Source organism: Hippopotamus amphibius, chromosome 12 (assembly GCF_030028045.1).
Source record: "Hippopotamus amphibius kiboko isolate mHipAmp2 chromosome 12, mHipAmp2.hap2, whole genome shotgun sequence".
In the NCBI taxonomy this organism is placed as follows: domain Eukaryota; kingdom Metazoa; phylum Chordata; class Mammalia; order Artiodactyla; family Hippopotamidae; genus Hippopotamus; species Hippopotamus amphibius.
In genome coordinates this window covers 44,449,676-44,473,720 of record NC_080197.1, presented here as the reverse complement: position 1 = coordinate 44,473,720, position 24,045 = coordinate 44,449,676, and the positions used below count along the sequence as shown (strand labels likewise).

The 24,045-nt window shown below is 42.2% G+C and overlaps 1 protein-coding gene across 2 annotated transcripts in view; it reads left to right on the top strand.

Annotated features, from left to right (window-relative positions):
• Window positions 1-24,045, top strand: part of LOC130833256 (protein SLX4IP-like) — a 136,652-nt gene that overhangs the window by 51,927 nt on the left and 60,680 nt on the right. The window contains exon 3 of one of the 2 annotated variants that reach the window (XR_009048442.1): window positions 5,115-5,429. The exons of the other annotated variant lie outside the window; for it this stretch is intronic. The gene's annotated coding sequence lies outside the window, so the exon portion shown is untranslated. Of the gene's footprint in view, window positions 1-5,114; window positions 5,430-24,045 lie in introns of those variants that run through there. 2 annotated transcript variants of the gene reach the window in all.

The window sequence follows — 24,045 nt, the reverse complement described above, 5'->3', positions numbered from 1 at the left end:
CTTTAAAGACCCAAAGAGTGATTGGGTTTGTTTCTTTGGGCATAAGGGAATTGGTGGGTTCTTGAGCCAAGAAGTGATTAGATTAACATTCAGAAACTCACTGTTAAAGTTATTGATTGACCAAGTGGGTAATTCAGCTGTTTTTACATCTCATATGCAGGATGCTTATATTTTTAAGAAGGCTTATCTATTTGGTTGTTGCGTTTTCTTTTTTTCTGGCAGCTTAAGCAAAATAATCATTAACTCTTCACTTTTTTTTTTTTTTTTTAAATTTTACTGAATGGGAATTCTAACACTGTCTTGCAAAGACAGTGTTAGAATTATGTGAAACATCCAGGCAGAAATTCTTTAAGGGTGTGTCATCTGCAGGACACCAAGTGCTACGTGGAGAGCAGATGGTGCGATAGCTCGCACAGGTAGTTTAGACAATTAGAAAGTTAGTGATGCGGTGTGGCTGGGGTCGGGTGGTGGTGCTTCTTTCTGCTTGGGAGCCAGGAAGGAGAGAGGTGTGGCCCATGTGCGTGCCAGACACCTTCCCATGTTGTCTTTTAACCTTCACAACGTCCCGGTAACATTTTTAATCCCTAAATACAGAGGAGAAGTGAGACCGAGGTCTGATGTTAATGGACATGAGCATTTCAGGTATAGGCTTGGATGAATTTGCTGGGAGAATGTTGGTGGGAAAGGCCATGCGGTCTTTTAAAATAGCTCAGTGTTGTTACATCTTTCCTGGGATAAATGATCAGGCAGACAACGTGACCAGGGCAGCTCTATGTCCCTGTTTACAAAATGTTAAATTCTAAGATAATAGTCCTTTAAATATTGCTTGGAATCAAGTTACACTAAACATTCAACCCTAGCATTTCTTGGAAGATTTAAAAATTGCCCTTTGAAAAGATTCTGGTCTGAAAAAATTTCTTCTGTTGAAACAGAGTAACACCTGAATCTCTACATTCAAACTTTCTTTTGAATTATCAAATGAAGGGCACAATTAAGTGTTGCCTTGGTTCACTTGATCACTGAGTTGGACCCACTTGGCGCGGGCCTTAGTTCCTGCTCAGTAAACAGAGTTTTTGGATTAGAGCAGCCCCCACACCCTTCCAGCTCTGAACTCTGTCCTGTACTGAAGAAAACGATCTACTCCTTAAGGCAGTAGCTTTCTGAGGGTTAGAAACCAAAACAACAACAACGAGAAGGAAACCCAGCCTCCAGTCTAATCCTGCTCTGCTCTTATTTACTCAGACATTTTTGGGAACTGTAAAAACTCGTTAGATCTTGTGCAGTAAAACATAATTCCGGATTTTCCAAGGCCAGCTGTAGACTAGGATTCTAAAGGCCTTAATGGAAAAGGGTGGTGTGTGTTTGTCAAGAGGCCACTGAGGGAAATCAATTCCATGTAATTTTTAATACAGTTCTTTGGGTAGACTTTTTTTATGACTCAGTGTTACAGATGTCATTAATTTATAATGGAAAATAGACAATGTGAACAGTTATCTTCAAGCTCAAGGATTCTTAGGCAGCAGGGTGAGTGATGATTCAATAGTTCGAACAGAGGCTGGTGGGAAATGCCGCTGCCACGCACCCGGCTGGAGGGTGAGCCTGGCCTCCTGGCCTCTGACCCTGCCGGGCGAGCCAGCCACTCACTGGCTAACTTGGGCAGCAGAAAGAAACCGTGTCCTGTTGGAAATCCAAGGCTGTCTAGGTTTCTTCTCACCAAAGGAGATCTGCACGAATTTCCCGCTCTAGGCAGGCCGAGGTGTGTGAGAAGGGTGGTCTCGGGCAAAATGGGGCAGTGGATGTAACTTGTCTTCCTCTGCACGCATGTTTGCACACACTTACCTCCCCTGAGCAGTAGACTGTAGAGATGAGGGCTAGCCAGCCTCTGCAGGAATATTTCAGGCATCTTTGTGAGGGAGGAAGTTAAAATATGTGGTGAACATTAAGTGACCAAATGGGAAGATGTTTTCTGTTTGCTGGTTTTGAAGGTTTAGTTGATTTTTGCAAGATCTCAACATGTTGCAGGTGACTTTGTAAGTGGGGCCTGTCATCTCTGGACCCCACAGTCTGTGCTGGGAGCGGAGAGTATCTCATGAATAGGAAAGTAAGCAAAGTTGCTGGCCTGGGATTGGGAGACTGGGTTCAGCTCAGATCGTGAGCAGAGTCCTTGTTATGGGTTGAATTGTGTCCCCCAAAGAGATGCGTTGAAGTTCTAAGCCCTGGTGCCTCAGAAGGTGACCTTATTTGAAAACACGGTCAGTAAAGAGGTAATCAAGTTTCAGTGATGTCATTAGGGTGGGCCCCAATCTGGTATGACTGGTGCTGTTATAAAAAGGGGAAATTTGGACACAGTCACACGCAGAGGGAAGGCCACGTGAAGACACGGGGAGAACACTGTCTGCAAGCCCAGGAAAGCCTGTGGCCACCAGAACCCCAGAGTCGGCTGGAGCAGCTTCTCATCACAGCCCTCAGGAACCCACCCTGCGACACCTTCACATCAGCCTTCTAGGCCAAGAACTGTGAGACAATGCATTCCTGTTAAGCCACCCAGTTTTTGGTACTTTGCTACAACAGCTCTAGGAAGCAAAAACAGTCCTGATCCTCTAAAAGGCAAGAACTGTGAGTGAGAGCCTCTCGATGCCCTGGGCTTCTTCCTCATTTGTAAAATAACAGCCTGGGAGTACATGATGTCAGGACCCTCCTGCTCTGACACTGTGATTAGTTCTTCAAAAAGTGCACTCAAGTTCCAGCAAAGTAACGGTTGTTTTATTTCCTAATGTAGCTAAAATACACAAAGAATACGTATTTTTTTCAGTTCCCAATTTTGTTTCTTTCATTCAGGAGTCATTGGTGATACTTCCCTTAAGTTAGATATTGAGCAAGGCTGTCCCTTCCAAGTTAACACACTAGACAAATGACAGCATGTCTAGTCTGTATAGAACATATAACCAAAGAACACACCACTTAAAAGCATTTAACTATTGTCTGCTGGCTGGGGATTAGTGTATTTTGAATGTCAGTTCGTTTACCTTTCTTCCCTTGATTTGTGGATTGATTTCTGTTAGAAGTCCACAGGCTTATTCTAGTTTTCCCAAAGGAACCAACGGCATAGATACCAGCCACTCAGGTGTTTGCTAAATGCCTCACCTCAGTAAACAGTAGTGCAAGCAGCAGCCTCTGCACCAGGGGGTGTTCTTCACACCAGACTTTGCTGTAAGTAAAGGTCTTCTTTCTTGACTTGTCAGTAGGTTACAGTTGGGTCCACTGATGCAGCAAAATCAAGACATTGTATTTGGTGCTGTCCTAGAGGGATACAGGGAGGAAACAGCCACCTGCCTCTTGACCAATAAGTACTGCCTGACACAGTCAGCAGCCAATACCTACAAGATATGTTTGAAATAATGTTACCTTTGGACCTTCTCCTTTGATTTTTTTTTTCTTTCTTTTCATTAGTCCCTGTATTATAGTGGATAATTTTTTAAAATGTGCCTTAAACTTTTTAAGGAAAGATAAGTAATATAAAATGATATTCCTATTTAAAAAAAATCATTGTGTATTAGGTTCAAAGTATAGAAAGGACTAGATAAATGAAATGGTTGTTACCACTTGCCCTCCTGTCTGAGGCTCTCTCATGGTCTTCTTATTTTCCTCAGAACCCTGTTATATCTTCTTCCTCTGCTAGAATATTCCCTGTCCTCAGTCTGCTGGGACAGAAAGACCAAGGGGTAGGTGAGGCTTGGGGAGAGAGTTTTAAAAGAGAATAGGAGTAGCCCTGGTGGGGTGTGGCCGAATGGGCCTTAATGGCTCTATTTTCTTTGTACTCTTTAGTGAAAGGGATAGAGAAATGGTTAATAAGGACAGTTTCACTATATTCTGCCAAATTAAAGGTAATGCTTTTATTCACATGTTTAATGAAGCTTATCTGGTTCTTCAGGAATTACTGTGCTGTGTTCGGAAGTACTTTAACACATGCCGTGTTTTCATGAATTATGTCTCACTCTTGGAAATCCAGTCTGATTTAAATTTTCTTCTTCATTTAATTCCACCCCACCTATTTATCTTTCATAGGTTAGAACACAAGGAAGGGCCTAAAAATGTCCTTAGTGTTCATATCTATTCTGAAGAGGCTCCAGTGAATTACCCATACGGGTTATAAAGGATGACACACCTTAGAAGAATATTATGACCATGAGAGGCCTCAAGAAACAACTTTGCCATGTGAACCTAAAAACTTGTATTTTAAAAGGAGATATTTTTAATATTTAAAGCAATGAAACTCTCTTTTTTAAAAGATTAAAACTATCTTTGTAAAGTTCTATGCACAAATTATCTTTGAGTATTTATAATTTCATTTTGTTCCTGAACAAAACATAATAATTAGAATACTCCACTCCTGGAGGTGTGCCAGGCTCCTCTTCATGCTGGTTCTAAGCCTCTGCTTTGCACTGGCTTCCACAGAGCAGTAGTAACAAAGGAGATATTCAGCTAAATTGTCCGTGTAGTTTCCTGTAACATTTTCTTCTTATGGTGTCAAGTGTGGATTAAAAATAAATAAATCTGCCCTTTTTAAATTAAGATTCACAGTCTCATAGATTCTTCTGACATCACATTGTTGAGACTGGTCACTCACTTTGTGAATTTTACCAGCTTTTTAATTCCAGCACCTTTTTTCCTAGAGACCTGGTGTTTTGGCATTTTATTTCTTCCTTTGTGCTTTTTCCAAAGGACCCAGAAAAAAAGGAAGGACTTGAGACCCAACCGATCAGTGTTGCTATTAGTTAATAGAGGTTGAAAAGATTTGATGGGTTTTCTGCAGTTTAACATTATTGACCAAATAGTGACTTAGAATTTTTTTTTTTTCATTGCTGTTTGGTCGTTTATTTTAAAGTGTCTCTGTCAATTTCCCTTCTCCCTGTGAACATAGCTTCTCCTGGTAAGAGTCCAGTTTGCATTCATTATTCAGTTTGAATGCTCTGATTCAGTGGTTCTCAACTTGTTGCTTTCTGCTGCTACACAGATGGCTTTCACATGCCTCACACGCTCACAGGGATGTATCCAGGGTTGTGCAGAATTCCAAGCAAGCTGCTTGTAATTCCACCCCTCTCTTTCCCATGCAGGATGGTGCAGAGGGAAGCGAGTGGAAGAGGATGGTTTCGTCACATGGCTGTCAGTTGGCTCCACTTTCTAATGAAGAAAATCATTACAAACTCTGTTACTTGATTACTGTCTTACCTTAGTCACTTGTGGATTCAACGGCTTCTTAAAAACAGTTTATGTGTATTTGAAATATTTAATAAAATGAACGACAGAAGGAACACCTATGTACGCATCCTCCAATTTGAACATTTCATGACATTTTGCCAAACGTAGACAGTATCGGCCACCCCCTTTTTCAGATACAAAAGGAATTAATACGTTTTCATTTCCCTCAATTTCTCCTTCAACTTTCCTATTTTATATTATTATTTTATGCAGCTGAGATTGTTCATGTTTATCCCCTGGCATCCTGTTTATGACATTGTTTGTTCTTAGTTCTTTGTGTGAATGGCTTTCATGCTTATTAGCATGAGTGCCTTCTTCGCCTGCTCGGTTTACCCCTCAGTGGGCTGGGGTTCTTCATGCTAAAGAATCTTCAAGAAGGACTCCCGATACCACCTTCCCTGAAGGTTTTTGTTTTTTTCCTTTTTGACATATGCCTTCCTATTGGGTGTATTCTGGACCAGTGACTTGGATAGGTGTGTATTCTTGGGTTTAACTTTCTTTCTCTCAGAGCTTCTGGACTTTGTCTTCTCCATTAACTGACGATGTGGAGAAACCCTCATGACTGAATTTTTCTCTGTGTCTGGCTGAAGGATGCTGGAGTTCTGTAACCTAAACAGCTTTTACACAATTATGCTGTATCAGTTTTCCCCAAAACTTGATGTATCTTTTAGATCTGAAGGTTAATTTTTTTCTTAATTTCATACATAGGTGGTTTCTTCTATTAAATCTTTAAACTTTTATATTATGTGATCATTTGATAGACACAAAAGAAGACAGGCACACCTTGTTTTACTGCACTTTGCAGATACTACGTTTTTTACAAGTTGGAAGTTTGTGGCAATCCTGTGTTGAGCAAGCCTGTAGGTGCCTTTTTTCCAACAGCATTTGCTAACTTCATATCTGTGTCACATTTGGGTAATTGTCACAGTACTTCAAACTTTTCGTTATCAAATTTGTTATGGTAATCAGTGACCTTTGATGCTTCTATTGCAAAAAGATTGCGACTTACTGAAGACTCAGATGATGGTTAGTATTTTTTAATTAAGGTATGTACATTGTTTTCTAGACATAATGCTATTGCACACTTAATAGACTACAGTATGGTGTAAAAATACCTTCTACATGCTCTGGGAAACCAGAAAATTCAGGTGACTCGTTTTGTTGCAGCGTCTGAAACTGAACCCACAATGTCTCCCAAGGTATGCCTGTATATGTAAATGATGAAGCACTAATTTAACAAAAATCCATGAACTCGTCATCCAGCATAATCGCTAGTACAGTGGCAGTATCATCGGGTAAAAAATAATTTAGACACATTTGAATCCCCCCGTGTACCTCTTCTCAACCTATAACTTTTCACTCACCCAGAAATAATATTCCTGAATTCGTATTTATTTCTATGTATGTTTTCATGCCCTTTTTACGAGTGAAGTTTACACATTCACTTGTTTACATATACAACATACAGTATTTTAAAAATTTTTTTTAAAATTTTTATTGGCTGCCTTGGTTCTTTGTTGCTGTGTGCGGGCTTTCTGTAGTTGTAGAGAGCGGGGGCTACTCTTTGTTGTGGTGTACAGGCTTCTTTCTCATTGCAGTGGCTTCTCTTGTTGCAGAGCACAGGCTCTAGGCACATGGGCTCAGTAGTTATGGCTCACAGACTCTAGAGCACAAGCTCAATAGTTGTGGTGCATGGGCCCAACTGCTCCGTGGGATCCTCCTGGACCAGGGATCAAACTTGTGTCCCCTGCATTGGCAGGTGGACTCCCAACCACTGTACCACCAGGGAAGTCCCCATATAGTATTGATTTGCATGTTTTCAAACTTAATGTCATTGGTGTCCTGCTGTGTGTAGTTTCATGCAGTTGGTTCTACCATTCATTCTTTTGTTGGTGACCCAGCCACGTTGGGACATGAGCTCTAGTGATAGATCTACTCTGTATTTTTCTCTTTCTTAACTATACGGCATTTAGTTACTCATTTCTCCATTGAACATTTCAGTTTTTCCCAATTTTGTGCTATTCCTAAGAATATGTTTATGTTTGCATAAACATCCCTCTCTGTTTGGCAGGGATGGGGAGATTGTACACAGGTGTTAATTGCTCTAAGAAATGCACCCAGGAGTGGAATTGCTGGGCTGCAGAGGACCACTCATCCTTCACTAAACTCTGCAAATTGCTGTCTACACCCAAGTGCCAGTTTTCCCTCCCATCAGCAGTGGGATTCTTGGTATTGCCAGAAATTTTACTTTTACCGGTCTTATGGGTGTGAAATAATATCTTACAGTTTGCTTTTATTTCTTCTGTAGATACCCAGTTTATATCCTTTACTCATTTTTCTGCAGGATTGTTTGTATTTATCTTCTGGTATAATCTTTATCCTACACACTGATCTTTTGTCATTTATATGTGTTACAGAGACTAGTCTGTGACTGGTCTTTTTGTCTCTGGTGTCTTTTGTTGAACAGAGATTTTTAATTCTAATACTGTCAGACTTACCAGTCTTTTCTTTATGTGGTTTGTGCAAATTTTTAGGCTGGTTTTTCCACCTCTGGGTGCATTTCTTAGAGCAATATCTTTCTTTCCAATTGTTGGGCTGCACCCCACAGGCCTGGGAGAACTGTACCTGCCCAGCTTCAAGACCAAAGAAAGAGCCCAGAGGCAGCAACAGAGACATCAATGGTTTAATGGATAAGGGGGAGCTTACACGTCTGAAGTAGGGTCCTAGAGTGACACCCCACTGTGGTGCGGCAGTCTTCATGGATGAGGTAGGGGTTAGGTTACCAGAGAAACTAGCAGGGGGCACACCCCTCACCATCCCTTTGAAAAGAACAGTTGCTAGCTGGGGCCTGGGGCGAGTATGTAGGAAGGTTAGTGTAGTGAGCAGGGTGCGGGTGTAGCAGGCACTCAGCAGGGTGTGTGCAGAGAGCAAGAGAACAGCCATGCTGAGTGGGCTGACCACACACCAACCAAAGTGTGTTTTCAAAAAGTTCACAGTTTTGGTTTTTGTATTTACATCTTTAAGCCACCTGGTATTTAGTGGCATTAGGTAGGTATCTACTTTTATTTTATTTTATTCCAAACAGGTAACCAGTTGTCCCAGACCAACCAGCCCTTTCCTCACAAATCTGTGGTGCTCTTTTGACATATATTGTGATTCCAAATATACACAGATGTATTTTTGACCTGTATCTTTATCTTCTGTCACTTCCTTTGCCGATGCCACTGTCTTGATTACTGTGGTATTGTACATCTTTCACCTGGCAGAACAAGTCCTTCTACCTTTTTCATTTTCAAAATTGTCTTGGCTAGTCTGGGACCTTTGACCTTCCTTCAAGTTTTGGGGTTTTGATTCAAGTGACATTGAATTTATAAATCCGTTAGGGAGCATTGTGATCTTTATAATTCTCAGTCTTTGAACAAAGCCCTTAAAGGCCTTAAGCAGGACCTTTTATTGGGCTTATTTCTAGGCATTTTGTTTTTATTGCTACTGTAAATAGGCTCTTTTATTTATTCTCTTATGTTTTGAAATAGATTATTACGGGGTTTAGGAGAATTATTCACTTTTATAGGTGGATGTCGAAACCACCAAATGTACTGAATTCTCTAATTTTAATAGTTTAAAATAGTTTTATATTTGTTTCTTTAAGATTCTATTAATTTTTTCGTGTAAACAGTCATTATCCACAAATAAGGTCAGTTTTGTCTCTTTTATTCACTTTTTATATGTCCCTTTTCTATTTCATGAATCATTGCATTGGGTAGGGCCGCTAGAACAGTGAAAATGTAATGTATGCTTGTCTTGTGACTGATTTTAATGGAAGGAATTTTGAAGTCTCACTAAAGAACAGTGTTTGCTTTAGGCTTAGATAGATATCGTTTTTCAGATCAAAAAAGTTTCCTACTGATTTGGTTTATGATCACATTGTGTCATGCATCAGTGTTGAATTTTATTGAAGATTTTAAAAAACCATTTATTGAACTGATCATATATTTTCATTTAATCTTTTTAGATGATGTATTAGTGTATGTATATAGTGTAGTATATGTATATAGTATATATATTCTGACTTTGTCAATATTATTATTCCTGGGATAAACTCCGCTTTGATTTGCCAATGTTATACTTTAGGATCATTGAAACTATTTTAATGAGTGAGCTTTATCTTTAATTTTCTTTCTTTTATTTGACTGTCTTTTTTTTTTATTAATCTCACTAAGTGAATTGAGTAGATCACTTTAAAAAATATTTATTATAATTTGCATAAGATTGAGATTATCTGTTTCTTGAAGGCTTGGTAAAAACTCTCTTCTGGAACTGCTGGGCCTGAGTTTTTGGGGTGGAGGATGGGAATATAGCCATTTTATTATTGGTTCATTTTCTTTAACACTTACTGATTTGTACACATTTTAATATTTCGTTTAGGTTTGTTTTAGTAATTAATATTTGTTAGAGAAACAGCCGTTTCATCCATGCTTTCAAATATATTGATATAGAATTGAGTTATAGTTTTCTCTTTTTATTTATTAAAAAATCCTGCTCTTAAGATTGTTATCCTTTTTATCCAATATTGTTTATTTGTGCAAGAGGTTTGCCTGCTTAATTAGTTTTTCTAGTGAACCAGAACTTGGTTTTGTTAATATTTACTTTCTTTTATTTTATGTTTAATTTCTACTTTATCTCTTTCTCACTTTTTCTCCCGTCTCCTGTCTTTCCCTTTCTTTGGTTTGTTCTGTTGTAATTTGAATTTAATTCCTTCTTGTGTTTTAGAAAATTCAAAAAAGGCTATAAAATTACATCTAAGTATCACTTTAACTACATATTATACATTTTGATATGTAGTACTTTCGTTGTTATTAATTTCTAAATATTTTGTGATTTTTCACAGTTATTTCTTTTTAAATTCCTGGTTTATTTAGGATTACATCTTAAATTTTGCAAATAACTATATTTAAAGAACATTCTCCACTGTCATTTTCTAATTTAACTGCCTACATTGTGGGTTAGAGGATGTAGTCTCAACGATAGCAGTTGTTGGAAATTTGAGACTTCCTTTTTGACCTGGTACTTGGTCAGTTTTTGTAAATGTTCCATGTATAATTGAAAAGAATTGGCATTTGGCATTTATGAGATGCAGGATTCTATTTAAATAGCAGATCAAGCTTATTAATTTTATTGCTTAGATATTCCACCCGATTCCTCCCTCAGCTTCTGATAGTACCTCACTGTGGTTAATAGACTTGTCATTTTCTCCTTAAAATTTTGTCAATTTTTGTTTTATATGCTTTGAAACTGTGCTGCTAGGTATAAACAAGTTCATGATTTTCTATTATCCTCACATATTTTTCTATATTTATTATCAAGTATTCATCTGTAGTGATATTAATGGTTTTTTATAAGACAGTATTTTATTTGGTATTAATGTTTTTTTTACTAGTTTTTATTTTGGTTAAATGCCAGACGTTTGCTTTTCTAGCTCTTTCTTTGCATCTTCTTTTTTGTAAGCATCAGATAGCTGGATTTTTGTTTGGTTTGTTTTATTTGCCCAGTGTGATAATCTGTACTTCTGCATTGGTTACATTTGTTGAAAATATTGATATATTTAGATGTATTTCAACTACAGTATATTTTGCTTACCATTTATTTTTTGTGTATCTTCCTCTTTCCTGTCTTCTGTTGAATTAATCAAAATTTTTTATGTTTCCTTCCCACTTGAAGTCTCTCTTGTGGTTTGGAATACATATATAGTAATTCTATTCTTGTGGAACTTATTCTAAATTCTTTTCACTATCTAGTTAAAATAATATCCAACTACAAGTAGCAGAAAATCAATCAGAGAAGCACAAACAAGTAGGCATTACTTTTCTTGCCCAGCACACAATCTGGAGGTAGACCTGCCATCAGGGAGCCAGCTCTGGTCCATCATCCACAACTCTGGTCCATCATCCACAGCTCTGGTCCATCATCATCACCATCCCTCATTTTTGCTGCTTCATGGCTGTGAGCTGCCTGGTGCACTTTGGGCCCCAGCCTCCCGGGGGCCGTGAGCCTCCCATAACTGGGGGGAGGCTGGGGAGAAACTGAGAATGGGATTTGAGGTCAGATGATCTACAATGTCTCCCACACATATTTCATTCTAAAATTATCTAGCAAATTCTATTGGTTATTCAATATTTCTATCCTTTTTGCATATTCCACTATAACTTAGTACATTTTATTTAAACATTGAGCAACTTCCACAGTGTTTTCTTTTTTAAAAAAAAAATTTATTTATTTATTTGTAGGCTACATTGGGTGTTTGTTGCTGCACACAGGCTTTCTCTAGTTGCAGCGAGCGGGGGCTACTCTTCATTATGGTGTGCAGGCTTCTCATTGCCGTGGCTTCTCTTGTTGCGGAGCACAGGCTCTAGGTGCGTGGGCCTCAGTAGTTGCGGCACATGGGCTCAATACTTGTGGCACACAGGCTTAGTTGCTCAGCGGCATGTGGGATCTTCCTGAAGCAGGGATCGAACCTGTGTCCCCTGCATTGGCAGGCGGATTCTTAACCACTGCGCCACCTAGGAAGTCCCCACAGTATTTTCTTAATGCAAAGTAAATCATGTGTAAATGTATGTGTGTGTTTCTTTTTCAGAAATCAGTATCTAGGCTGATTATTGTTTCCTGTATCCTACGACTTTCCTTCAGTTGATGGACATCCTTTTCGTGAGAGATTGTGGAGGTCTAGGGTTGATACGTTGTGTTAGTCGTTTGGTGTCAGAAATATCTTTACTTTGCATTGAATCTTGGATGGTAGTTTACATGGGTATAAATTATTAGGTCAACAGTGATTTTCCCCCCAGCATTTTGAAGGTATTACTATTCCATTGTCTGCTGATTAGAAATCTATAAGACTTTATGATAATTTTTCAGCTTTACAACTTTTTAAATCTCTAGTATTTGTGGTTTCACTATAAGTGTGTTTAGGTGTGTGTTCATTTTTTGCTTTGTACCCAAAGGTATTTTCATCTGAGGAATCATTTCCTCAGTTTTGGAACATTCTTCACTATGCTCTCTTCAAATATTGTTTTCCGCCTTTCCCTCCGCTTTCCTGGAACCCTTATTCTAGCCTTATTGCAGCCTTTCAGTTTGCCTTTCCTGGCATACGTGTTCTCTCATATGCATGTATTCCTCTGTTTCTTTCTCTTTGCTCTCTTCTGGGGAAGTTCCCCAGCACTATCTACCAGCTTACCAAAAAAGAATTTTTTTTTTTTTTGGCAACTTACTGTAGTCTACACATTATGCTGTCTAAAAAATTTTCAAAATATGTTCCAAAATTTCTTATTTGTTTTTTTGATTTTTCATATCGGATTTTTTTATCTTCCTGTGTTATAATTTCTTCATATTTTAAATGAAAACTGTTTTCATTTATGTCTATAAAGCTCTCAAACATACTTATTTCTAAGCCTACTAGAATTTTCCAGAGAATGATTTTTCTTATTAATTTTGTTGCTCACCTTTCTAAACATTAGAATTCTGTATATATTTTGGGATTTTGGGTTTGTAGGCTCATTTTGAGTAGGTGGTGACAATGGCTGCTGCTACTACTGTTTCTTCTCCTCCCCCTCCTCTTCCCCCTCCCCGCTTCCCTCTCCTCCTCCCCCTCCCACTCCTCCTCCCTCTCCCCCTTCTCCTCCCCTCCTCCTCCTCTTTCTTCAGTGTTTTATTTTCTTCTGTTGCCCTCTGTACGAAACACTTATCCCTAATCTTGCATTTTCTAAAAAGTTGTCCCTTCTCAGTGAGAACCAGCTCTCTCTTCTTTTGAATTCTCCAGCATGAGGTCTAGAACCAAGTCATAGAGTATATTTCATTAGTTCCGAAAGCTCACATTGTTTTCATGTTTTAAAATCTTTCAGATTGGGATGCATCTATAATTCATTGTGAATCATGGTTTAGTTGGCAGAATTTTTTTTCTTAGTGGTATGTAAAATACTATCATGCCTTACAATTGATGGCATTGTAGACTCAATGAAATAAGTAATTTCAGATCATCAGTCCTGCAGTGAAATAGATGTTGTTAAGCTGAGCCACTGGGTAGCTCTGTTCAGCAGCCAAGGCTGTGTTTGTGTTCCCTGCCTCCCTGAGATGGCAGCTTCCTTTCATGCTATTGTCTTAGGTCATGTGTTAGCAGTTTTCCTCTGGGTAGTCCTTCCCGAAGCTACCATTCCAGCATCAGGGGTTCTCTTAACCATTGCTCTGCAGGAGTGAAACTCAGCTTTCTCCCGTCTCAGGTCCCTGGCTTCTACCCTGCCCCTAGCTTATTTCACAGTCATTTCTTTCTTTTTTTTTAAAAAAAGTAATTTATTTTTTAATTGAAGTATAGTTGATTACGATGTTGCGTTAGTTTCGGGTGTACAGCAGAGTGATTCAGTTATACTTATATATATTCTTTTGCAGATTCTTTCCCCATATAGGTTATTACAAAATATTGAGTAGAGTTCCTGGTGTTATACAGTAGGTCCTTGTTTATCTATTTTATACATAATAGTCTGTATCTGTTAATCCCAAATTCCTAATTTATCCCTCCTCCCTTCCCCTTTGGTAATCATAAATTTTCTGTGTCTGTGAGTCTGTTTCTGTTTTGTAAATAAGTTCATTTGTATCATTTTTTTTTAGATCACACATATAAGTGATATCATATGATATTTGTCTTTCTCTGTCTGACTTACTTCACTTAGATTGATAATCTCTAGGTCCATCCATGTTGCTGCCAGTGGCATTATTTCATTCTCTTTTATGGCTAAGTAATATTCCATTGTGTATGTATATACATATACATACATATACATTTATATGCACCCACATCTTCTTTATCCACTTATCTTCACTGTCATTTCTCACCCATGACGTGGTTATCTGAGTTTTGAACTTGGCTTTCTATCTATCATTTTGGTAGTTTGGTAGTTTACACATGGTTTTAAAAATTGATCATTGCCACAGGGATGCTACAAGATAAGAACTTACTGTGTAGTCTTGATAAGAGGTTCTTTGGAACTTGTAGCATTTTTTTTTTTTTTTGGATAGAATTCACAATTGGATCTTACACCTTGTTGTGATTGAGTCTTGTCCCTTATTCTCAGGATTTACATTTTTAAATGTCCATATTAAAATTCTTCATAGAAATCATCTTTTAAAACTTACTGCAAATTGATTTTGTGATCGTATCATTCTACCCTTCAATAGGTTACAACAGTGATTATAACAGTTATAGTCTATGATAATAGATTATAACAATGGCAGTTCTTATTGGCCTCTTCTCCTCTAAGTAGGAAAAAAGAACTTAAAGTGATTGGACAGTACGTTCTTTGTTGAGGGTTTAACCGGATCTGAGAGTAAATATAGCTAATTGTGATGACTGCTATCAGAAATACAAATAAGCTCAGTAAATGAATCCAAGGAAATAGCACATGTCAAAGATGATGAAAGGAAAGCTGTGGTTATTATATGATTCTTAGGTGATTAAGAAACATGCACCCCCTCTTTCAGGAGACCAGAAGATTATTTATAAATCCTGTCCCTTAATTAGATATTATCGTCTGAGCTCTGGGGATAGGAGAGGACCTTGCATTTATCATATTCTGTGTCAGGATTCTACATGTGGTTTTTTTCACGTGGAGAAAAAAAGATGGACTTTTCTAAGGTTCTACCATTACATTCTTTGCCCCTCCCTATGCCCTGGGTACTCATTTTGGGATTCTATTTTGTAGTCGACTTTGTTTTTTCTGGGGTAATGTTCTTGATAAAGATGCCTCCAGACCCAGGCATCAGATGCAGAATGTGTGGTGTGAGCACAGGTTAAGGCCATGTCTGCGAGGGAGAGACATGAGAGTGCTCTAGAACCAGTAGGTCTTTTCATGAGTTTATTTGGCCTGGGCTTCCTTCTCCACTGGCCTGATGATGTTTGATGAGGTCGGTTGGTGATTTTCTTTACATGAGTTATGCCTCTGTTAACCAGGAACGTTCCCTTGGGAAGTGCTGGTTTAGCCAAGTGTGCTTGCATTGATGGCGGCTAAAATAGGTGGAACTACTGCAGTTACGGTGTAGTAGCATCATCAGTGCTGGTGGTGGCAGGGGTAGTGGTAATAGTAACCAGCATGTATATACATGAGCCCTGTCAGGTAGCATCCTCCAGTGAGTGAATTAGCATCTTACAGGCAGTATCTCATGTCAGAGCCACAACCACAGCTGTCTTGTGACCTTTCACTTTTTTTTTTTTTCAGATGAGAGACTGGGTGTGATAGTTCATTTTATGTGTCATCTTGGCTAGTCCCCAGTTTCTGGTCAAACACCTGTGTAGGTGTTGCTGTGAAGGTATTTTTTTAGACGAGGCTGACAGGTAAATCTAGAGACTTTGAGTAATACGGATTATCCTCCATAACATGGGTGGACTGCATCCAGAAAGAGAAAGGACTGAGGTTCCCTGCGGACTGCCCTGCAGACTCAGGCATGCCCCGCGAACTCCTCCCTGGGTCTCCAGACTGCTGGCCCCACCAGTCATGTTTCCAGTTTCTTAAAATAAATCTATCTATCAATCCATACATCCACCTCTCTCTCTCTCTCTCCTCCCCTCCCCCCCCCACACACACCTATTGTTTTTTTTCTTTTTCTTTTTTTTAACAAGTATCTATTCTTTTTTTTTTTTTTTAAGACTAAAAAAATATTTGTTTTGGCTGTGTTGGGTCTTGTTACTATGCACGGGCTTTCTCTAGTTGCAGCAAGCGGGGGCTACTCTTCATTGTGGTGCGTGGGCTTCTCAGTGAGGCGGCTTCTCTTGTTGCAGAGCACGGGCTGTAGGCTCATGGGCTTCAGTAGCTGTGGCACACAGGCTTAGTTGCTCCTCGGCATGTGGGGTTTTCCCAGACCAGATATTGAACCCCTGTCCCCCTGCATTGGCTGGCGGATTCTTAGCCACTGCACCACCAAGGAAGTCCCTGTTTTTTTTCCTCTCTGAAGAACCCTGACTAACACACTGAGACAGCTCCCTTGACATCTCAAGTTGTCTAGCTCCAAACTCTGTGCTCTGAGCCAGCACAGAAAAATTTCCACCACACGCTAATGACTCAGTTTAAATTTTCTTTTCTAAATTCTTCTCCTCTCCCCCATCATTTATCCTCTCAGAAAAGATGCTAATAAGTAGAAGGAGCTCAGGCTTACGAAAAGAGCTGTCTTCATCCTTAAATTGAGTCCACCTTCACTGAAGAGTTACGTTGCCTCTTTGTAGTTGCAGGAGGGCTGGGGGACCCTCTGTGGGGCCCTGGAGACAAGGTGCTCGTGTGCCACAACAGATACCCTTGCTTCAGGGCCATCACTGCTAACGATAAACATCTCTCTCCCCTGATGCCAGTCCGCTTGGTGCTTGAGTCTGGTGGGCAGGGTTGCCAAAGACCCTTATCTAACAGAGAGCTGTAGACTTACCGCATGGCCACAAAGAGATGGCGGTCGTGCCAGGTGGCAGGTTATACTTGCTTCTACTTATCCAGGCAGACAGACTTTAAAAAGGTCTGATAGTAAAATGAGACTTTTTGTCACCATCAAGACAAATAGATGTCTTAATGTACTAATTGCTTCTCATTTTCTTCTGAGACACAGACAACTTATACAACACTTTAATGATGTTCTGTTATTTTAGAAAATGTACTTCTGCTTTGGAATGTTTTAACTGCCCGTTACATTTTATAAAATGTCGTGGATAGAAATGTTCACAGAGTTATGATGAGTAGGGTAGATATAGACGTGATTTCTGATTTGCATGTAGTTCCACTTAGCAAAGAATGGGCAGGTGTTTCATTGGGTGGAGCTGAGATGGCAGTTGCTTATTTTTTCTTTAGGGTAGATACCCAGAAGGGGAGTTAACCAGCTGCACCACATTGGCCAGGGTTTGTGATCCTCGGCTTAGCACAGGTGTCGCAGTTACGGCAGAAGCCTCCTGCCTGCCCTCCCCCGCAGCCTGGCCTGCGCCCGTGCCCCCCCTTCAGCCTGCCCTCCGTGGGGCAGCTGGGGTGAGCTTGTTAAGCACCTGTCAGATCGTGTCAGAGTCGAAGCCCTCCGTGACCCGGCTCTTCTCTGCACTCATGGCCCCTCGTCCTCCGCTGACGGGCAGCCTTGTTCTTTGACAGCTCCAGCCCCCATCTCACGGCCGTGACTCTGCTACCCGCCTGCCTACAGTGCTTTTCCCCCAGATATCACCTTCTCTTTGAGGCCTTTCTTGATCACCCCGTTTAATCCAGTAGCCAGCCCCTTCTCCACATTCCCTGTTCTCATCTCTACTTTATCCTTCTCTGCTACTTACATTGTTACTACTATGTAGTTTACTTTTTTTTTTTTTCCTGTGGTGTGTCTCCATTAGAGGCAGGGATTTTTACCTGGCTTATTCACTACTGTATTCTTAATGCCTAAAATAATGCCTGATCTACAGTAGGTGCTCAGTAAATATTTGGTGAGTTTGTAGTACTGATATACTAATTGCCCTTCAGAATGTGTCTCTAGATCTTTAGACTTGGTGGTCAGTACTACCTTTCTTGCTGTTTGACCTTGGCATTAGTGGCCATCAATCTGGTTCTCCCTCTAGTTATAGTGCCTTGGGCTGCCATAGGCACCCCTCCAGCATTGATACAACTGTGGGCCACTGCAGTTAGGGCCTGCCCTGCTGTCTTTCCTGTGCTCTCCTCTCCCCATTCGCTTAACGCATTCATTCACCCCACATCCCCTTAATCCATTCCCTGTGGGTATGAATGGGACCCTCTATGTGCCAAGGTTTAGGTGGGACCCAAGGCTGCCTGTGTTGCAGGCCTCTTGGGAGTTCCTCGGTCTGCAGGCCCGCTGTCCTCAGAGCTCCACGGGGGTGAAGTAGCTACTGAGTCTCCTGAACAGCTGGCAGGTGACTGGTGGGCGGATTTAAGTAGAGATGGCCTAGAGGCGTGGCTGGGTTGGATGGACCATGGAAACAGCCTAGAAAGTGTAGAGGCCAACATTGCCAGATACCGAGCTGCTCCCTGAGAAATAGCCACACATGCAGTTTCGTGTGTGTGTGTGTGTGTGGCCACCTTGCCGCCCCCGTGCCGCTGCTGTGCCTCAGGAGGGGCCGACGTGCACGCCCTGTGCTTTCACACGCAGCTTTGCTGTCGTCTGAAGGACAGTTGCATTCACAAGTGCCACGTTTCTTTTTAGCTCAGGACAGAAATTACTCTTTGTATTAGTTTCCTGGGGCTGCTGTAACAAAGCATCACAAACTTGGTGGCTTAAAAACAACAATTTACTGTCTCGTGGTTCTGGAGACTAGAGGTCCAAAGTCAGGGTGTTGGCAGGGCTGTGCTTCCTCTCTGGAGGCTCTAGCGGGGGACCCTTCTTGCCTTTTCTAGTTTCTGGTGTTTCCTTGGAGCTCCTTCACCCTAACCTTTCCCTCCATCATCACACCTGGCCTTCTTTCTCTGTGTTTCTATCTTTCCTTCTTATGAGGACCTACTAACCTCATCTTAACTTGATTACATCTGCAAAGACCCTATTTCCAAAGAAGGTGACATTCACAGGTACAGGGAATTAGGACTTTAATATGTCTTTTTTTGTAGTAGGGACACAGTTCAATCAGCAACACTCTTTTTGAGGCAGAAGCAGCCAGGGAGAAAGCCTAGACATTTTCTAAGGATAGAGAGCAGAACTGACCTCTTCTGGACAACCTTGAGATTCCCTAAATATTTTTGTCTTTATTGATTAGCTTATCCTAGGACTGAAGTCTTTCCTCTTCAGACCCTGGAGTGCGATTCAGTTAAGTGGGTTCTGTGTACCTTCTTTCTTTCTCTGGGGTCCAGGAGCCCTGGGAGAGTAGACAGATGAACTGTGAATGGAGCATTCCCCGAAAATACAGTAAGAACCATCCTCCTGCAGGTGTAGGCTGGTCCCTTGCAGGGGGCTCTTGGACCTCCAGTGGGGCAATTCTGGGAGGCTGCAGCAGGACAATGAGGGTGGTGGAAAGGTGGTTGGAGTTGTTTGCATGTAAAGAGCCCCAGTCTCAAGGGCTCTCCCAGGCCCTTTATCCTTGGGCTGCCATAGGCACCAGCATTTATCCTGCCCCCCAAAGGCGTCATTAAGGCTCCTTCTCTGAATCGTTGCTCATTGCTCTGAGGCATTGTCGCATGGCGAGTGGGAGGCTCCTCAGATGCTTGGTGGCGTTGGGAGGCAGATATCACCGTGCTCCTCTCATCGCGGCTCTGCACTCGGAGAAGTAGAACACTGGACTCACATTCCTCTCCTTGTAGTGCAGGAGCCCAGCACCAGATCTGTGTGCAGGAGGCCCAGCAGTTAAGAGAGGGGCCTCTGAGAGGCTTGTGGGATTTTCCTGGCCAGAAAGATGGTGGCCACAATGGAGCGAAGCCAGTGAGATGGCCATGATCCACCGTCTGTGGGGAAGAGTGTGCAACACACACCCAGCAGGGCTTAGGTAGCTGGAAACGTGGCAGCCCCATACCCCCAAAGTGAATTTTAAAGTTGACTTATTTACACCATTGTCATAGCAACAGGAAAACTCTTCTGACCTATAGCTGTGGAAGAGTCCGTAGAAGAAACTGTAGAAGGAAAAAAAAATAATGCCAGGAAAAAAAGCCTGACTCTGTAATAACGTACCATTCTTTCACTTATTCGGTCAACTGAGAATAACAGTTTGTGCGTTTGTCAGTCAAATGGGAAATGGCATTGCATGTTACAACATAAACCTGCTTACATTAAGTGATTAATTTTTTTTGTTTAGGCACAGTGTACCGAGAACTTTCTTCAAGTGGAAAGCTATTGAAAATGTGAGAACCGGCAGTGCTCACTAACTTACAGGAATGATAAGTGCAAACAGCCCAGAATCCAGAAACCGTCTTGAGCATCTAAAGCCTAGGCTCTGGGAACGAGTGCGCGTCTTCAGTCCGTCAGATGTAGGTCACTTTTCTTTCTGTGAGGTCTTTTTTCACTTATATCTTGTCTGGACAGGGTGGAGCCCCTGCTTCAATTCTATTTCTAGCTTGCAGAAAGACTCAATTATCATAGACCAAAGCCAGTGCTACTTGGAAAATGGGAAAGGCGGAGGAGACAGGGCATGTCTTCTCGTCTGGCCCGGCCGTGAACTTGGCTGGGACCCCTTCTTGGGTGGGTGTTCCTGGGAGGTTGCACAAGGCCTGGGCCCAGGCTAGTAATGCCTCTCATCTCATAGGAAGGCTGGTACTTGGGAACTCTTTCCTAGATCTTTCTGCCACTTGACTCTGAACTTAGCATACTTGTACGTGATCTTGACTAGAAATCTGTAGGCCGAAGACCTGGTGTGCTATTTCTGTCCTCTCTCTCGCCCATTCTTTCTCTCTATTTAATGTAGATATTTTCTGTATTATAAATGTGCACATATAACCCAGTTATATCACACTATTCTTTTTTTTCCAAAACTATGTTAAAATGAGACTTTTTTAAAGCTCCCTCCCCGCCCTGCCCCTTTTCACCAGCCCACTTCTCCCTTAGTCCTTGCTGGGTAACATCTCGGTTTCCCAGCTTGGCGGGGAACCACAGCCACTAGTTCGCTGCATGCTGCTCCCCTCTGCATCCGTGGTTACGATACTGAAGCTTCAGGACCACACACAGATAGCAACGTCTCTGGCCACTTAAGCATGTAAACAGTCTGGCTTTTTATAAAGTGGAAAAATATTTCTCGTGCACTATTTTAACATGAGCAGCATGTTGAAACTTGGTGAGCAACTGTGTCAACATTTCTTTGGCTGGAAAGAGCAGACCTGGAGAGCCTAGTGGTAACATAAAAAGCGAAACTGCTTTGTTTACTACTGGGATTTAGACAGCAATTACAGCCTGCAGTTGACTTTCAAACTTGGGACACAGAATCAGTGAAATCATTATTTTTGCCTCCTGATTAGGCTAGTTGAAATAATGTTTCCTTTTCAGGTGGCTAAGATTCTTTCAGGGAATCGGAGGAAAATGGGTAGCTGAATTCCCATGAAGTCCTTTTATAGCAAAACTCACATCAGACCAGGCCTGCCGGTGTCTTCTTCTATTTCAAATATTTACTGAACACCTCGTACGTGTCAGGTTCTTTTTTACACCCTGGGCTTTCAGATTAAGCAGGATAGATGGGCTGTTGGCTCCTGGGGCTTGCTCTGGCTGTCTCAGGGGAAAGTAAATAAGGAATCAGGTAAACAAGAAAGACGATATTTATGATTGCCCTGAAATGGGTTTGCTCAACATCAGATGTTTACTGAGGGCACTTTTGAGACTCTTGGGATACGTCAGTGAAGAAAACAAACACACATTTCTTCTCTTACAGGTCTTACATTCTAGAGCAGGAGGCAGACAGTAAGCAATAACCAATATAAATACAGAAGTTAGTGTGTTCGTAGACGGTTCATAGATGTAGACGGTTCGTAGAGAGCAGGAAAAAGTAGAGCAAGATAAAAGGTACTGGGAGGGTGACAGGGAGTAGACAGGCTGCAGTTTTAAGTCAGTGATCCTGGAGAGCCTCACTGAGAAGGCTTGAAGAGGTGAGGGAGTCAGCTCCGTGGTGTTGGGGAAGAATGTTCTAGGCCTGTGGGAGACCAGTGTGTTTGAGAACAAGGGGGCAGGTGGGACTGGAGTGAGTAAGGGGAGGGGAGGGGGGACGTCCAGGTACTGAGGGGGTAAGTGTGAGAGCAGGGTGGTGGAAGACAGCGCCATGGGGCTGCTCTTTTAGACACGGCATGTCAGGGAAGGCCTTTGGGTGAGGTTGTGAGGCTTGAATTGAGACCTGAAGGATTTGACGAGCCCGTCATGCAGGGGAAGAGCTAGGCACGTGTGGTGCAGGCGTGGGAATGGGGGGACGGCAAGGACCAAGGCACCAAGACAGGAAAGAGTCCCCATCCCCCGCCCACCTCCCCGCCCCCGCCCTTGCTGTCCTGTGAAAGGGGGAAGGGGGAGTTGGGAGAGGAGGGAGGAGACGGCTCAGTACGCACTGTGTGGTCAGGGCTGGGGTATGGGTTTTACTCTGAGTGAAATGAGAGGCGGAATGAGGTGAGACATTCCCTTCTACTTGTCTTCTGTGGTTTGAGAGGAGGAAGGAGAAGGCGGCAAAAACCACGTGCAAGGTGGGAAAGCTGCATAAGGGCCGGAGCTCCAGGTGTAGCCCGCACCTGGCAGGTTAATGAAGTGCACGAAGCAGGACGTGTTTGAATGGATGGACAACACGGATGAGTGATTGAGTGACCTACCTCCTGGGGGGGACAGAGGCCTGTTATCTTTTATGTTTTGAGTTATTTGGAGAACACAGACACAAATCCAGGAATAATGTACTAGCCACCCAGAATTTATAGCTCTTAACATTTTGGCGTATTTGCTTCCAGCCTTTGTAAAATTAGTGTGTGTGTGTGTGTGTGTGTGTGTAAGTTCCTTTCAGTTTCCGTCCTCAGTTGCTTTCCCCACCTTAGAGGCAACCATGTCATGAGTTGGCCTAATAGTTTTTTCAGCAGATCCTCTGTTTCTGGTTTGCATCTGGGGAAAAGGAAGGCAGAGAAGAGAGCTGGCACTTTCTAAGAGGCTGTGTGGCAGGCCTTGTGGCTCAGCACTCCCCTGGCTGGAATGGGGGCAGTGTCTGCGCACAGGCCCTGCCCCAGAGCATCAGGCCTGCTCAGCGAGTTTCCCTCGGTGCTGGGCACAGTGCCAGCGTGGGCAGAGCCTACGGCAGTCCTGCCCTGAAGCCCCTCCCCTGTCCCGGCCTCCCTGACGCAGCATGATGTGTCCTGGGTCAGCTTGTCCTGGCCCCTGACACCGTCTGCACACGTGGCGCTCAACGTGGGCAACTTTGCTAGATAGCCAAAGATGATCCGTTTTTCATTTGAAATGCTTTTGGTAAAAACTATTCTCAAAAGTGTTGCAGATTTAGATTTTCTGAGCTTCTTAAATGAGGTCTGTTAACCTTTGGTGTGAATTAATTAGGGTCCTTCTTTTGAGCATCAGTAGCTGTATCCATTGATGCTCCCAGGGGCCATGCACAGCTTCCTCCAACAGTACGTGACCCGAAACTGCTTTGCTAAAGCTCTCCTGCCTGATTTCACTACCTTGCAGCTCTCCTCTCTTGCTGTTAGTCACTCCCACAGTTCCATGTCACACTCCTTACCTAGAAGTTCCTGTCTGCTTTGGCCTGGGAAGCAGATAATCAAATGAGGAAAATTCCAGGTGAAGCCAAAGAAGGCTCCAAGTGAGTGGCTCTCCACTGAAGTTTCTCAATCAGGTGTTTGTTAGACTGCCCAGCCTGCCTTCATGAGACTAGCCAGCAGACATGGTTGGACACGTGGTCTCTTCTAGATGGCCGATGCTGAGAGCAGTGCTGCCATCTGAGGCCCAGTGGCTCCATTTCTCCCTTCCACGCCAAGCCAGGGCCTCCCGCACTTCTCCTTCCCTGAGATTCTTCCTAACTTCCCTGACCAAGATCTCAGGGCTCAGGGCCTCTCAAGAGCTGCTGTGGCTGCTGCCCTCAAGTTGTAATTCAGCATTAGAGAAATCTGACTGTAAAATTGTTGAGGAAAATCACTGCTGGGTCTGTGAAGCTGCTTCTTTTTTCTAGAACCAGTTCAGTTATAAAGACAGCAGGGAGCATTGAGATAATCTCATTCTAGCTCCTAGTTTTCCAGCTGAAGAAAGCAAAGCCCCAAATGAAAAATGACTTGACGGAGATCACCAAGTCCATAGTCACTGACTGAGCAGTGCTTCCATCATGGGACAGTCTGGCCCCCGTGGTCAGAGGTG